At 41.3% G+C, this 17,328-nt stretch overlaps 1 protein-coding gene across 1 annotated transcript in view; it reads left to right on the top strand.

Moving 5' to 3' along the window:
* Positions 1 to 17,328, top strand: part of clstn3 (calsyntenin 3) — a gene marked incomplete at both ends in the record, with an annotated part of 93,620 nt that overhangs the window by 49,088 nt on the left and 27,204 nt on the right. The gene's annotated exons all lie outside the window — the stretch shown is intronic.

Here is a 17,328-nt window from a genome sequence, read left to right as displayed (position 1 = left end):
ATTCCCCCTCTGAATCTACAAATTATATCTTATCAACCATTAACTCTTTAGATCGTCCAAATAAAACTGTTATCTTGGGCGACTTTAACATCAACTGGCTAGATCGATCATTTAGTTCTAGTAATAGGCCGTAAGGTGAAGGCTGTATCATTTCACCCCGTTCCCACCTCGGCAGACTACACAATTTTCACTATGGGTGAAAGATATATTGGTGTAGATTTAGGAATAAAAAGTTCTCCATTTACAATCCTGCCCATTTTGCTCAATAATAATTTTAAAGTCGGGACTAGATCTTTCCTTGCGAACGGATATTTGGTCACCACTGAGTTTTATTTTACGTAATTGGTGCGAGTTCGGTCACGTATCTTGCGCTCGACCAATAGCAGCTCTCTTTGTTGCGAGGATACGCAGGCATTAAAGCGTTCCGTCTCCAGACAGATTTCCATCAATTTGATTGGGAGATCCGTCCATTTGATTCGCAGTCTGACGGAATTGGCTACCTGGTATAATATGATTTGTAGATGCATACAGATTGAAAAAAAATTTAGCCAATCAGAGGCAACAAATATCATGAAAAAGGGAATTTTTTTTCTATCGCGGCGCGGCCGCGCCAAGCAGTCATCACTCAGCGACTCGAGAGACAGGATTACGCTGCTCGCTCCGCGGTTGCAGCTGGAGACTATTGGGCGAGTGATATTTGCGAGGTCTGAGAGGTCTGTCCGCCACATGGCAGGGTAACAAAATAGTCATGTAAAATAATTAAAACTGCAGTGTGTTTTGGTTTTACAAGTCGCCTTTTTTGCAGCCTCGCGCGTTAACTCTGCTTGTTTACCGACGTCACAGCCACCACCTGCTTGCACTGTAACGCTGCTATACCGATTAGCTAACGTTAGCTTAATAGCGTCGGTTAAATGGAAGGAGTAAGCCGGCCACTAAAAAGAAAACCCACCGCGGTGTTCTCAGACGAAAAGGATGAGCGGCACCACCCAAGAAAAGAAACTTTCGAGAGGAATGGAAGTTTGAAGATAGAGGCGTTTCAAGAGACTGGCTAGGCTACTGGGGGCTGTAGTGGTGAGTTGTTAACGTGGTCCGTGTTCCGCAACTATGTCAAAAAGAAAAACAGAAACAACACATTTGTCATTGTCGTGTTACTTCACAGTACAAATACGTGAGTCCCCTGTTGTGGTTGTGAGTATCCTTTAATTAGCTTAACTCCGTAGCCGTACTGTATTGTACCCATTCTGCAATCTGTTCAATATTGATTGATTGATTGATTGAACATTTTATTAACAGATTGCAGAATGGGTACAATACAGTACAGCTCAATACACACAATTGTTAAGGGGATGCAGACCAGAGAAATACTTTCGTCTTGTTTACATCAGGGTCCCCCATTTTCAATTCATCATAACATATGACACACATGACATACAGATAGACAATACTGCTACATCTATACATTTATGACATACCAGATTTACAAATACAGTATTGTTTGTGATACAAAAATAGTCTAAAAAAGAGAGTATATACATTTGACGAAGAAACTGTACATCGGAGGAGGTTGGGTAGGTGGGGTGGGGGGACTGTACATTGGAGGTGGTTGGGTAGGCGGGTGGGGGGGGGGGGTAACTGTACATTGGATTATTGACGAAACCTTACTTGGTCCCAAGAAGAGCGTCTCGTGTATTAAATAAAGTTTTCATTTATTCATTCACTCTGGATCTGGTAAATCCAGTAGCAATACACACAATTGTTAAGGGGATGCAGACCAGAGAAAGATGTTTGTCTTGTTTACATCATCAGGGTCCCCCATTTTCAATTCATAGTGACATTTATGACATACACAACATACATGACATAGGGACATTCATGACTTACAGGTATATAGTACTGTTACATTTGTCACATACGATATGCAAATATACAGTACTGTTACCCAGAGATCCTAACAGTAAATATATACATATGATGAGGAGGAGACTGTACATTAGGAGGGGGTGGGTGGGTGGTAAAAAATATATACAAACGGTGGGGAGGAGACTGTCCATTGTTGTTGTGGCATAATTGCGAAAGGTGTTTAGTCCCTTGTTTGTATGATAACAAGCCGTTTAGTTCATGGTTCAAAGTAATGGGAAAAGGCTCGCCATCAATCAGAAGCTAGCCACAAGACTTGCATTCACGCTCTCCAGCACACAGCCTCCCTGCCTGGCACAACAACCACAACAGTAGGGTCTATAGTCACAGTCAGGACAGTAGGCTCTACAAGTAGGCTCCCTTAAAACGCTGACGCTATTAAAAAAAAATACAGTGGAGGTTAAAATAAGGGTGTGTTCACACCTGAACGCTACTGTTGAGCCCCTCTCAACTCTCCAACGGTTCAAGAGCGCCATCTGGTGGCCGATCGGCGGATCGCCAAAACAGGAAGTGATGCGGATGAAGTGGTGCTCGCCCATATTTTGTCCGGGCACTCGCTATCGTTAGCGGGACTCCATCTTGATACACTGGACATCGATCGGTTGCAAATAACTCTATAAACAACATGATTTGGACGTATATACTATTATACAACCTGGAAATGGATCGCATATTTCTACATCCCATAATAGGAAAATTTCTGTTCCACGCTCATCGCCCAACGGCCCGAGGAAGCTACGGTAAGATTCAGCGTTATTTTTCAACGTGTTCGATACTAACTGCTCTAATGATCATATCACCCACACTAGATGAATCATATAACATTGGCCACGGAATTATAAACGACCCCCCCCCCATCCGGTCAACATCAGATCATACTTAGTAACTTCTAGAAGCACGTCCATTTGACATTTTTTATCTCGCGCAGATTCCTATCAAACTGTATTTCATTATCAATATAATGCATTTGGGGCTATAAATCACGTTCTGGAGAAAGCTGCAGAAAACGATAAAAACATACTTATACTTTAGACCGTATTTTAGTATGAATATGTGAATGAAAAAGTATAACGTTGCTACACCCTGAACAATAGATATAGGACGTTGAATGGGCCATAGTAATGTCAATTTAGCAATACAATTTAAAAAGTTATAGCCCTGCAAAGAAGGGGAACTTCTCCATATTAAATAGGGCTGGCGAAGGATGGTAAAATATGAATTTAAGCCTGGCGATCAAAGTGTATTAAAAAATACAGTGGAGGTTAAAATAAGGGTGTGTTCACACCTGAAAGTCCGGGGATAGTCCGGACTATCCGTGGAACTGGTGGACCAAATGTGAAAATGATACATTGTTTGATTTTGGTCTGCGTTCACACTACCCTGTTTGGTGCGGATCTAATTTGTAAACAAAGGACATGCTGTCGCCAAGTCGTTCATCTATTGGACTAGCACTCACAAACATAACAGTTGCAGACATCGTCTCTTGTGATAAAGCAGAGAGATACTGTCATTACGAGCGTGGCGCAAGTCGACTAGAGAGTAGAGATATATAGAGATAGAGATAGAGAGAGAGAGAGAGAGAGACTGTCCGCGCGCGGTGCCAGTCTAGAGAGACAGAGAGGGGAAGAGAGAGACTGTCTGCGCGCGGCGCCAGTCTAGAGAGACAGAGGGAGGGAGAGAGAGAGGGAGAGAGAGAGAGGCAGAGAGAGAGAGACTGTCCGCGCGCGGAGAGAGAGAGGCAGAGAGAGAGAGAGAGAGGCAGAGAGAGAGGCAGAGAGAGAGAGAGGCAGAGAGAGAGAGAGGCAGAGAGAGACTGTCATTAATTTGAGTTGGGTCGCGCGCAAGCTGTCACTTGGCGCTGTCAAGTTGGGTCGCGCGACCGCCGCCACTAGGCACCTGTCACTCATTTGCTCTAGATTAGATACTATATAAAGTTCGATCGCGTTCACACCAACAGCAAACGAACCATGGTCCACTTTGAAACGAACCGAGTCCCAACTTTTCAAGAGGACCATGGTTCGGTTGTTTGCGTTCATACCTGTACAAACCAAACGGACTATCGATCTAAAGGGACCATGGTCCACTTAAAGTGGACCAAACAGGGCCCTAAGAATATGACTTGGCCTGAAAAAAAGTTCAGTCAGGAGATTTTTTTTTGCTTTAATCCCTGTGACAACAAATTACATCCACAGAGTAACGTTACGGACGGAAATGGACAAAAAACACCTTCTAAAGTTCACAAAAAGGTTTCTAAACAATGTTATATGCATCTCACGTCCGTTCAGAAAAAACTTGTATAAGACTTTACACAGACACGGTGGGATAAATATAGAAACTGCGTTGAACGGAAGCTTAACCTACCAGGCCAGAATCATACCATTACAGAGACATACAAAAAAAAATTAGAGATCGATTTGTGTCATAAATGTCATGAAATGTTCAAGTTCTCAAGTTCTTTAATAGTTGTCATACAGAAGTACAGAATACTTTCATACAAAATGCTTCTTACTGTTACGCTCCAGAGACTGTGCTAGACAAGATAGTATCAAATAACATAATAACATAATATAGCATGAATTTAGAAGAAGAAAATGAGGTCACAGTGTTCGGTATAGACATATGTACAATGTTCTGAGTTACCATATAATATACAATACACAATACTATGCAGTGTACTAATGTACAGTACTATCTAGTGCAAAGCAGAAATGGGATGAGGTACAATTTTAGGTACAATTTACAGTAAGGTGTACGAGTTGTAGTGCAATCCTTCATCCATAAATATAAAGTGTGGGGAGTGGGTGCTACAGTGTGTTTGTTTAAGTGGGTGTGTGCTATAAAGTGTGTGGAGTGGGTGCTACAGTGTGTTTGTTTAAAGTGGGTGTGTGCGTGTGGATGTGTGTGCTATGTGCGTTTGGTGGTTGTTGTTGTGTAGTGTTCATTCATTGTTCGTTTAGCAGCCTGATGGCCTGGGGATAGAAGCTACTTCTGAGTCTTTCTGTGCTCGCCTTGAGACTCCTGTATCGCTTGCTTGACCGCAGCAGTTCGAAGAGGCAGTTGTTCGGGTGACTGGAGTCTTTAATGATTCTCTTAGCCTTGCCCTTGCAACGCTTGTAGTAAATGTTCTGGAGGGTGGGGAGCCCCCCTCCAATTGTGCGTTCGGCTGAACGTGTCACTCTTTGTAGTCTGCTTTGGTCTTTTGCAGTGCTATTCCCAAACCAGGAGGTGATGTTGCCGGTCAAGATGCTCTCTATTGTACATGAGTAGAAGTTCTTAAGGATCTTCTGGCTGACTTGGAACTTCCTTAGGCGCCTGAGGAAGTAGAGGCGTTGTCGTGCCTTCTTCACCACACTGTTAATGTGTGTGGTCCATGTCAAGTCCTCGGATATGTAGGCTCCGAGGTACTTGAAGCTGTTGACTCTCTCAACCGGTGCCCCGTCGATGCTGTCATGGTATGTTGTGTATGTCATAAATGTCATGATGAATTGAAAATGGGGGACCCTGATGTAAACGAGACGAAAGTCTTTCTCTGGTCTGCATCCCCTTAACAATTGTGTGTATTGAGCCGTACTGTATTGTACCCATTCTGCAATCTGTTAATAAAGTATGATCAAGCTGGAATTGACGTCAGATAATCCTTACCTTTGATAGGGGGTATTCCAAAAAGAATATTCCAATTGTTTTATCGCGATTTCCAGTATTGGTGTCCATCTGGTCCACGACATAATCCGGCACAACACATGCATCGAGTGTCCTGGACACGTGATCGAGTGAACCTCTAGGCTTTCCTGGACTAAAAATGTTACATACGGTCTGGAACAGGGTTTACTGCACTCTCGATACTGCCACCTAGCAGGATCTGGCCAGTACTGCACCCTTGGGGTCCCAGTATGCCTTTTAACGGCAACATACAGGTCTGTGACATTGAATAGAATATTAAAATCGAATAAAAGCAAAAACGATCCAAAAACGGATATATAAATTTTTTTGGCGGTTGGCGAGCAAAACGTGGATGGCGCAGAAAGTGTTAAGCTGGAAATGTGCCAAAGTAATTCCATTGCATAAAGGTGGTGATCCTTCTGATCTCAATAATTATCAACCAATTTCAATTATTAACTCATTCAGCGCCAGAGGGCGCTGTTTACTGTTACTGTTGAAAGGCCAGCGCTTTAAAGTATACGAATATGTGGCAGTGTTTGCAGGGCTAAAACTATATTATATATTATAGCTATGGATATAATAATATTGCCCATTTGACATGGAGTATCTATCGTTCAATTTGTGAAAAATAAAGAATTTTTTCATCCATACATTCCCGTTTTATACCGTGGTGAATATGAGTATAGTTTTAGAGTAATCCTGTCTAATCCCAGAAAACGATGCTATGCAGCAATGCGTGCATTTCACTAAAAACGTGTCGTTTCTTGCCTGTATGCGCTACTATTTTGAAATCAACTCTATATTAAAAAAAAAAAAAAATGTAATCAATTATCCCAATATGTTAATTTGATCCCAATGCCAATCTGGTTTCAGACCTTACTACTCCACAACCACAGCCCTTCTGAAATGTACCAATGATGTTCACTCATCAATGGATAATAACACGGTCACTGGTGCAATATTTATAGATCTTACAAAGGCCTTTGATTTGGTTGGCCATTATATTCTTCTTGACAAACTGTGTGCTATTGGTGTCTCTAATCATTTGTTACTTTGGTTCAACTCATATCTCCACCACAGATGCCAGTGTGTATCATATCAGGGTAAACAGTCTGACCTTTTGATTATGGACAAGGGTATTCCTCAAGGTTCATCTTTAGGACCATTATTGTTTTCTATATTTGTTAATGATCTCACCCAGATACCATCTGACTGTCATACTCAATTATACGCTGACGATACAGTGATTTATTCCTCTAAATTTGATATCCTACAAATTCAGTATGCTTTACAGACTCATTTTGATGCTGTTCACAAATGGTTAACTATTAACAAACTTTTATTAAATAAGAAGTCCTATCGTATGCTGTTTAGTACTAGATCAAATTTGTTGCAAATATCAAATAATTTGTCGATTACGTTTTTAGATGGTGCTCCTCTTGAGAATGTCAATGAATATAAGTACCTGGGTCTTTGATTTTCAAGTCACATATTGATGCTGTGATAAAGAAAACAAATTGTAGCCTGAGAATATTGTATCGTTCTATTAACTGTGTCACAACCAAAGGTTTGATGACCTAACAAATGATACCTGGAGTGGGCTGTTGTGAAGCCAGCCCGTCCAGTGCGTGCTTTAAGCACAGGTCCCGGTAGGTAAGAAAGAAAGGCGTTTTCAAAGTAAATGATATTTATTAAATAAAGGGAATGAAACCCACAACAATATTCAACAAGGGAAGGTAGAACAAACGGGGATTACAATAATATGAACAAACAAAGTAAACACAAGTATAACAGTGTCCACAGACACCAGCCAACCAGCCAGAGGTTGGCACTGGGAACCACCCAGTAATATATAATATAATTGGTCCACACAATTAGTGGCAATAAGGCCAACACCATATAGTTCCACACAGGGTGGCAAAAGGCAGAAAAGGCCCACAATATATATATTAATTCCACACAATGGTTAATTCACACAAAGTGACAAACAGGCACAGTATCGCTCCACAACAGTGGCAAACAAAGGCAACCTCCAACACTCTGGTCAATGGCAAAATAATGACACAATGAGGCGCCCGGATGTGTGTCACATGCCAGGCTTTATCCACCCGTCCCTTGAGGCTGATTGCCGACAGCTGCTACTCATCAGGCAATCAGCACTCTCTAGAGGAGAGACGGGCGGCACCTGGGAAGGAGAAACAAAAAGGGGTCAATACAACGGTGACACACATAAAATACAAATAACAAATATTACATATACTAACCTGATGTTTACATGGTGTTACAAATACGATAATAATGACCAACCCACGTACGTCACAAACAGTTTTTCCCTCCATGTTAGAAAAATAATCATGACATTTATGACATAGACAACATACATACAGTACTGTTTCATCCAGATATTTATGACATACAAGATATACAAATATACAGTACTGTTTAAGAGAAAGAGATCATAAAAAAATATATATACATTTGAGGGGGAAGAAACTGTACATTGGAGGGGGTTGGGTCGGGGGGGGGGGGGGGGGTTGGACATTTACCGGGGCCAGTTTCGAATCACAGCCACCCGTAGGTGCTCTTTGAGAGCAGTTTTGAAGGAGGGTAGGGATTCACATTATTTTACCGCTGTGGGTAGGGCGTTCCACATTGTCGTGGCATAATTGCGAAACGTGTTTAGTCCCTTGTTTGAGCCGAATCTGGGTTGAACATCATTTGTGGAACTCCCTCTGGTGTTGTGGTCGTGGAATTCACTGACCTTTGGGAAGTATTTCGACATGTACATGGGTATCTTAGTGGTGTAGTGTATTTTGTAGAAAAGACCAGATCTCTCACTTCTTACAAGTTATTTAAGACATCTTTGTTTACTCATCTGCAGACTACCTGCACTTGCTACTAATTGCATCTGATGTACTGTGTTATGGTTTACATGTTTACAGATCAAACTGTAATTTTGTATGTACACTTATTGACGATCCTCTTGGGAGGAATCAGCATGGACTGTGGGGGTGAGCTTGGGAGAGCATCTGTCAATGTATAAGTGTATTTTGTTGTCCTGTGTTTTGTTTTGTTATGTATTGTTTTATGTTAACACATTGACCCCCAGCAGCAGGGGGCGCTGATCCCCCTTCATCACCAGGTCTTTATTCAATGGATATAGTTTTAGACTGCGACATTTGCGAGTGCTTAAAATATATCTTATATTATATCTATGGGTCTAATAACGCTGTCGACCCTCAGTGAGTTGCTTCCAGTCAACATGCCCAAAACAGATTGTTTTTTCATCCGTACATTTCCGTTTTATACCATTTTGAATAGAGTATGGTTTGGGTGCTTTTGAGTAATTCCAGGAAAAAGACGAAAAAAAGGCATTAGACTGTAATCCAGTCATCACGTTGTAATTTTTTGGCTGATTATCTAATCATCCTGAATTCAACGCTAGATTATCATTATTATATCTTGTCGTGCATACATGAAATTACGTCGTAGCGGGGCGCTTTTTCTTTAAAATGATCAGTTCCAATGAGGGACTCTAGCTTCAAATTATTTTGTAGTAGATTCCAGGAAAAAGGAGCAGCATAGCTGAATGCATGTTTCCCAAATTCAGTTCTGACAGTGGTGATATTGTGGGAACGCAAGAAAGGATGAAACGGGAGACGGTAGTCGAGTCTTTCCTTTTACTTCCCAACATAAATTACATACATCCAACAGAGTGCAGAGACGTTAACGTTACTACTCGAAAGTGACAGCAGCCAGCTGACAGCTGACAGCTGACATAATATAGGTCACCAAATACCAACCCCGTTCCCAGAATCCCCAGGCTTAAAGGAGCACTCACTCCGCTCCTCAAGTCCAGTGAATGTCTGCACCAATTGTGCGTGATAAGTGAGTCACTTTGAGTCATTTTGTGATTTCAGATTGTAATGTCCACCTCTTTGTTGAATGAGTGCTTATGTTGGTAGCTGTCCAAGGATTTTTTTAATTTGATTTGATTTGATTTTTATTTGTCTCGAACATAGAAACATAAAACAAGTTTAAAAAACAAAAAGGTAAATAGTCAAAGACTATTCCATATTTCCATACAATAAGTGTTCGAGAAGGAACAGGGGGAAGTAAAACAACTAATCAAGCCCTGCCCCTTCCTTACAATATTTGACATTATAATTTAATAAAAATTAAAATAATATAACAAATAATAATAAATAAAAGGATGGCTTTGTATACAAACAAATACCAATGTACAGTATGGCTAGGGATGACTGACCTGACGATTCAGTTTTGTGTGAGGGATGGATGAGCTGTTTGTTACAAATCATAAAGCAGCATGATATATTGTGTCTAAAGGATTTCACCATTGAAATCAGTGTTAATTGTACAGCATAATCAGACAGCTACTGTTACTCAGTTGTGTTTTGAGAAATCACAACTTATGTATGCTAAAGGCACATCAATCTCAATGAAAACCACAAACTGCATGAAAGCACTTGTGACTCACACACATCCTGAAAAGGCCACAAGAGATGACATAAAACGTATGTGTACATGCCATACATCCTTCATTCATTGGGGGGAAATATGTATTACCAACTATAGCAGTGGTTCTCAAACTTTTTACACCAAGTACCACCTGAGAACGTAGCTGGCTCTCCAAGTACCACCATATGACCGGCGTCTATACAGTCTATTCAGCTATGCACAGTTCATGCAGGAGGCAAATGTATTCCTGATACCATTATTTATTGTTAACTTTTGTCAGACACAGCCACAATGTACAAAGAGATAGCACTAGAACTACGCTTCCACACAACTCATCCAATGCAAGGGGCATTGAGAACATAATAACTAACATTCTCACATAGCAAGTGAGAAAATTAAGAACTGTATTTCAGCAAATGTACTTAATTCTCTCTATCTCTCTCTCTCACTCTCTCTCTCTCTCTCTCTCTCTCTCTCACTCACTCTCTCACTCTCTCTCTCTCTCACACAGCAAGCAATTGTCCGTCATTCTCTCTCTCTCTCTCACACACACACACACACGCACACACACACACACACACACACACACACACACACACACACACACACACACACACACACACACACACACTTATTTTGTTACAAAAACTTAGTTTCCTGCATTCTGGTGCAGGCATTTTTACCCTTTAAATGCCAGTGTTTGTGATGGGCATCACAAATTATTGTAAAAAAGAAGAAAACACATATTCAATACATGTTTGAATGTTTACCATTTAAATGCCAGTTTGTGTGTTAAAAAAAACACACAAAAAGTAAAATATTTTCAATATATCAAATGCAAAGTACATTTTTCTGGGGGAGATTATTACAGGCTAGGCATGTTTCAATGATTAGCAGCAACACATATTTTGATGGATTTTTTGTAATGTCAGATTTAACACCAACTCTTTTCAGAAAAGTGGGAGTATTTCATTTTATTTACAAGAAATCTAAAAATAAATGGTTATGATCAGGGCTGAAGTTGAATTAAAGATGTATGACTGTTTAGACTGCATTACTCTCTGTCACAGTGATCTCCTGGTTGTTCCCCACTTAGATTATCTAACTATTGCACCGCCGCAACCAGAAACACTGGCCTGGCCTGCTTCTAAGTTCAGTGGCCTGACTGCACAAAAAAAAAAAAAAAAAAAAAATTTAGCTTTTTTGGAAATGTTTTCAAGTACCACCAGCAGTACCACCAAGTACCACTAGTGGTACGCGTACCACAGTTTGAGAACCACTGAACTATAGCATACCGTGGACATATGTGCTTCAATGAGTTTTTCATTACATTTTTATTTCAGTTAACTCAAATGTTTTTTCACACCTAGTTTCCGTTTTTTGTTTAATTTTAGTTCACTATAATGTCACACATGCAAACATTTGACATGACCCCCCCCCCACACACATACACACACGTGTGCACAAATGCACACACACACACACACACACACACACACACACAGGCTCTTTTAACATTAACCCTACAGATGAAAGCAGCTACGTATGAGTTTTCACTAACAGTACCAAACTAAACAGAGTTCTGTACACAGTATAGAACACTTGTGAAACATTGCTGTGTGCATTGCCATTCCATGGACACTACTCATCAAACATGGACTTTGATTTGGCTACACTGTATATATCACACCAAGAGATAGTGAGGAGTATCTAATCTCTTTGCAATGCACTGGCCCACTATGTCCTCTGTCATATCTTCAAAGCCATTCAGCCAAAATACTGACCAGGCTCTGTCTATGACAGAAAAACATTGCTTTATTGTCATTGATTGTACACAAGGCAATAGTCCTCATACCGTACTAGTTAGTTACACATATACATAGTCCCCCACACATTTCTTCAAAGAAGGCAGAGGGAAGGGCAGTTTTGGGGTTCAGTGCCTCAGGGGCATATCGGCAGAGATAGTGGGCATTATAGATATAATACCAATCACCCTTAAATCACCACAGCAGGAATACATCCCCCTGTCTGTGCCAGACATTTAACCAGCAACCTTTTGGTTACTTGTTGGCCTCTTTACCTCTAGGCCAGTAATCCCCGAAGTGTGGGCCAGGGCTCACAAGGGTATTGCATAAAGAAAAAGAATATGAAAAGAAAAAATAATAAATTCTTAAACATTCATACCAGTGCAAATTAAATCCAAATGTATGTTTCCCACCGCTAAACATAAGGTGTTGGGTTGATGTGTTTGTATAGAAAAGCGAATGTGTCAAATGACACAATGTTGGCCTATAATGATATGTATATGGTGGTTCTGAATCGGCTCTTTCATTTGATCTATGAATAAATATACTGCAGTGGAGATGCGTTTTAAATGGAAGGATAAAAGGTTGACCACTGGATGTTTGTGTATTTTCAAGTGGTCCCTGAGTTGGGAAGCCCTGCTCTAGGCCACCCTGCCTCCCATGTTCTGACCAGAGTATACAGAAGAAAGATATTACAATAGATACATCTTTGTTTGCATGTTCTCTCCCTGTGTTTGCGTGGGTTTCCTCTGGGTACTCCGCCTTCCCCCACATGATAAAAAAGACATGCATGCATGCTCGGTATATCCTGCCATTGCCCTTGACCAAGGTACTGGCATTACAACTGCAGTTGGTCCCTGGACCAAGGTACTGGCGTTACAACTGCAGTTGGTCCCTGGACCAAGGTACTGGCGTTACAACTGCAGTTGGTCCCTGGACCAAGGTACTGGCGTTACAACTGCAGTTGGTCCCTGGACCAAGGTACTGGCGTTACAACTGCAGTTGGTCCCTGGACCAAGGTACTGGCGTTACAACTGCAGTTGGTCCCTGGACCAAGGTACTGGCGTTACAACTGCAGTTGGTCCCTGGACCAAGGTACTGGCGTTACAACTGCAGTTGGTCCCCGGGCGCCACACTGTGTGGCTGGCTGCCCACTGCAGTTGGTCCCCGGGCGCCACACTGTGTGGCTGGCTGCCCACTGCAGTTGGTCCTCGGGGTGCCACACTGTGTGGCTGCCTGCCCACTGCTCCTAAATAGTTAGGATGGGTCAAATGCAGAGGATGAATTTCTCCAAGGGGATTAATAGTTGTACGCATTACATTACATACCTTCATAAAGAGGTAACCACATGCCCCAGACATCCAGGTAGTCATGTCACTCACTTGCTTTCGTTTTGAAACACTACTCTAAAAAATATTTTTTCTTTATCCATGATTGGAATTTAAATTTTTGGTGTATGAGTGTGTAATCTAGAATAATGAATCACCTAGATTAATGAAATGTACTTGCCTCAATCTGGCATGATTAGCCGTTTCAGGTGTAGGTTTTCTCCTAATTCTATTTTAGACTCTTACAGTTACAACTCAATAGCCAGAAGTGTGATCATAGATATAAAGCAGTAGATCTAACGTGTCATAATCAATTGACATTCTGGAATGAGACCATATAGTAGGGTCATCTGTGGCACTTCCGTGACCGTGGAGAGCGAAGGTCCGTTTCTCAATGGATTTGTCATCTAGGAGGGTTAATAAACAAATTTAGCCGGGGTGTATTTTTTAAAAAGGCGGGGGAAATTTGTGAGACCAAAATCCAAAATGGCTGCCGTGGAAATTAACTTTTTAATGGTTTGACCTACAAGTTCAAGTTTCAAGTTTCTTTAATAGTTGTCATACAGAAGTACAGAATACTTTTATACAAAATGCTTCTTTCTGTTACGCTCCAGAGACTGTGCTAGACAAAAGATAAGTATGAATAAAATAAGTAGGTATAGCAAGTAAAAAAAAAAGTAAAAAATAGAAGACACAAGTGTTCAGTATGTACATATGTACAATGTTCAATGCAGAATAGAAGTAACTGAGTTACCATACAATATACTATGCAATATACTAATATACTATATAGTGCAAAGCAGACATGGGATGAGGTACAATTTAGGTACAATTTACAGTAAGGTGTCCTGAGGTATGGTTTGTAGTGCAAATTATTTGCCAATAAATATAAAGTGTGTCTAGGTGTTCTAAAGTGTGTAAAGTGGGTGCTGCAGTGTTGTTTGTTTAAAGTGAGTGTGTGCGTGTGGATGTGTGTGCATTTGATGGTTGTTGCATAGTGTTATTGTTCGTTGAGCAACCTGATGGCCTGGAGATAGAAGCTTCTTCTGAGTCTTTCTGTGCTTGCCATGAGACTCCGGTATTGCTTGCCTGACCGCAGCAGTTCAAAGAGGCAGTTGTTTGGGTGGCTGGAGTTCTTGATAATTCTCTTAGCCTTACCCCTGCACCGCTTGTTGTAAATGTTCTGGAGAGTGGGATGATGCACAATACATGGTTTCAGAGCTTATTCTGATCAAGGAATACATATTTGGTGTTTATATAATGATTTGACCTATTGTTGACCTTCAAATGCAAGATGGCTGCCAATTTTGAGCTCCAAAAGGGATTTTTCTCAAAATCGTCACACAGAGCCTTCATATTAGACTCTAATGAAAGCTCTGCTCATGATGAGTTGACTTATGGACAGAGGGGATAGGTGGGTATCTTCCACCATACTCCATCCATCTGTGAAAGTTGGAGACATGATCACCCCTGTTTGCTTCAGCAGGGTGGGTTATTGGCCCCAGATGCTGTTTCCACAAGGTTGTCTGACTGCTTTGTCTGACCTCTCACCCTAGACCTGTCCGGTTTGGTAAAACCTGCTAGGATTTTCCTCCTACTGGCATAGCTCTCGGGGTTCACTGAAGTACTCAAGCTCCCTTACCACGACAAGGTGAACAGTCAAAGGGGAGGTGTTTTTTTTCTTTTTTTTTAATATATTTTTTGTAACTTTTGTATAACTATGGTGCTTCAACAAATAGCACTCCAAAATAATAATTGATCAACTAGTAGCCTAATGGCCTTAACACATTGACCGCCATAAACGGCGTACGACGGGTTTGCTGGTCATGCGAATTCTGCCAAACCACGGCGTACAACGTTATTGAGATTATATTTAATTTTTTCGCCATGGTATTCATAATTCCGCCACCCAGCCTCTGCTGAGACAGTGGGACTCTGCACAACAGTGCAACGCTTCAATACCAACGCCTGGTGGATGATCGGGCGAGTTACAACCGGAAATGGATCTGGTGATCTCTGTGCATCTGGGAAATTCGTCCGGCAGTCACATATCGTTGCGGGACTCTAGACACACATCTGTGTATATGGATCGCTGCCATAACTCAATAATCGATATGATTTGGGCGTTTATTGCGCCATACAAACCGGAAATGGATCTAGTCGATCGACGTCAAATAAGTGGGATCTTTTTCCTCCAGTCTCATCGGCGAACGGTAAGAGGACAGTAACGTTATTTTCAAGGCGCTTGTACATTTCTTTATTTACAAACCATCTGATCAATAAATCAACCCATACTACATAAAGCATTTACTGACGATCACGGAATTATAAATGACCCCCCCCCCGTTCATCCGCGCATGATGAGTCATAATTTTTAGGATCATGTACAGTTGACATTTTTTATATAGCGTGTATCTGCAATAAACGGCAGTTGATAATCTATATATGCGTTTATGCCTATAACTCACGTTCTAGGAATTACTGCAGAAAACGATAAAAACATACTTATATTCTAGACGGTATTTTTGGAAGAATCTATGAATGAAAAAGTATAACGTTCCTACATCCTGAACGATAGATAATTGATGTTGAATGGGCCATAGTAATGTCAATTTAGCAATACAATTAAAAAAGTTATAGCCCTGCAAAGAAGATGAACATCTCCATAGGCTTAGAGTGGTGGCAGAGATGGGCATGAGAGGGGCAAACTGCGTGGCAGTTAATGTGTTAAGGGCAGATTTGGAGGCAACAGCATCTCCCTTGATCTTGGTGAACAGCCGCTCTTGCAGAAAAGTCTCAACCTGAGCTTGGCCATCAGGAATTGCAGTTTTATGGTCATGCAGTAACTCTGGTGAGGCGACCAGGCCAGACTGTAGTGACCTCAGTGTAGGTGAGGAGATGTCAAATGGGTCAGCTTCAAAATCCCTCATGCATGCCTGCAGGTCCTGAACTGCTTGCTCATCCTTCTTCATCCTCGCTGGCTGGCATTCGACATGCTTCCTGTGACGACGCTGGCACTGGAGGCCCCGCTTCACAGTAGACTTCACCCTTGCAACGTTGTTTGCATTCCTTGTTGTTGAGAACAGTTGTTTCTCATTCTTTAAAAGCTGAGTCCATCCTTGCTTTAGCTTTGAGTTCAGATTCATAGTTGTTTCTATCCAAAGATCGAGGGGCTGGCAGGAGTAGGGTAGCCCTGTCATCGACTGGGTAGAGTGATTGTTGAAGAGCTCCATTTGCTCATCTGACAGTGAAGAGAGCATTGCCCAGTAGTCTGGCAACCACCTCCCATAGTCATGGTTGTCGTATGCCATCAGTCCTGGCAGCATGTTGTAGGTTGACGATAGGTACTCAGAGCTAGGGGTGGGAATCACCAGTTTCATCACGATACGATATCGATTCTTTGGACAACGATACGATATTATCCGATATCACACAGTCTGCCACGATACGATACGATTCGATTCAGGTGCCTGCGATCGATATGAGACGATATTATATGCCCATTTAACACAATCCGTAACATTTAAATCAACAAAAAAAAGGCAATGGAAATAGCATTTGACATTTTTATTTTTGAGCTCTTCCAGACATTTAAATGAAAAACAATATTGTTTTCCTCCTGTTCACTGTTTTTGGTTCGTTTTTCTTTTTTTTCGATATTAATATCCTATTCACTGTCAGAGCTGTATTAAGGTGCAGTACCGGCCAGATCCTGTTAGTGGGGCTATCCCGAGAATGCACCCTCCTTCCCAGTGCCCACTTCTCTCTGCCTATGGCTCTGGGTTAGCTTGTTAGCTTACGCTAACGCAGTGTTTCTCAAAGTGGGGGGCGTGCCCCCCAGGGGGGGCGCAGAGGCATGACAGGGGGGGCCTGAGATTTATAAAAAAAATAAAAAAATAATTTTTTTTTTTTTTTTTTTTTTTTTATTACAGAAAATTATCACTAAAGTGCTATATGTTGCAGCTGCACTGTTCTCCATGAAAATACCATTTCTCAAAATCTGAAAATCATTATTTAATTAATAAAACACAGAAAAGGATCACCAAGTTACTCTGGATAAAAAAGACCTTTACAGACAACATTGAGACAAAGCTTCCTGACACATCTCCATCCAAACTCAGGCGCACCGAACTATCTGA

The sequence above is a fragment of the Notolepis coatsorum genome, assembly GCF_963971535.1.
Source record: "Notolepis coatsorum genome assembly, chromosome: 19".
NCBI lineage: Eukaryota > Metazoa > Chordata > Actinopteri > Aulopiformes > Paralepididae > Notolepis > Notolepis coatsorum.
This window is presented reverse-complemented; position numbering and strand designations above follow the sequence as displayed.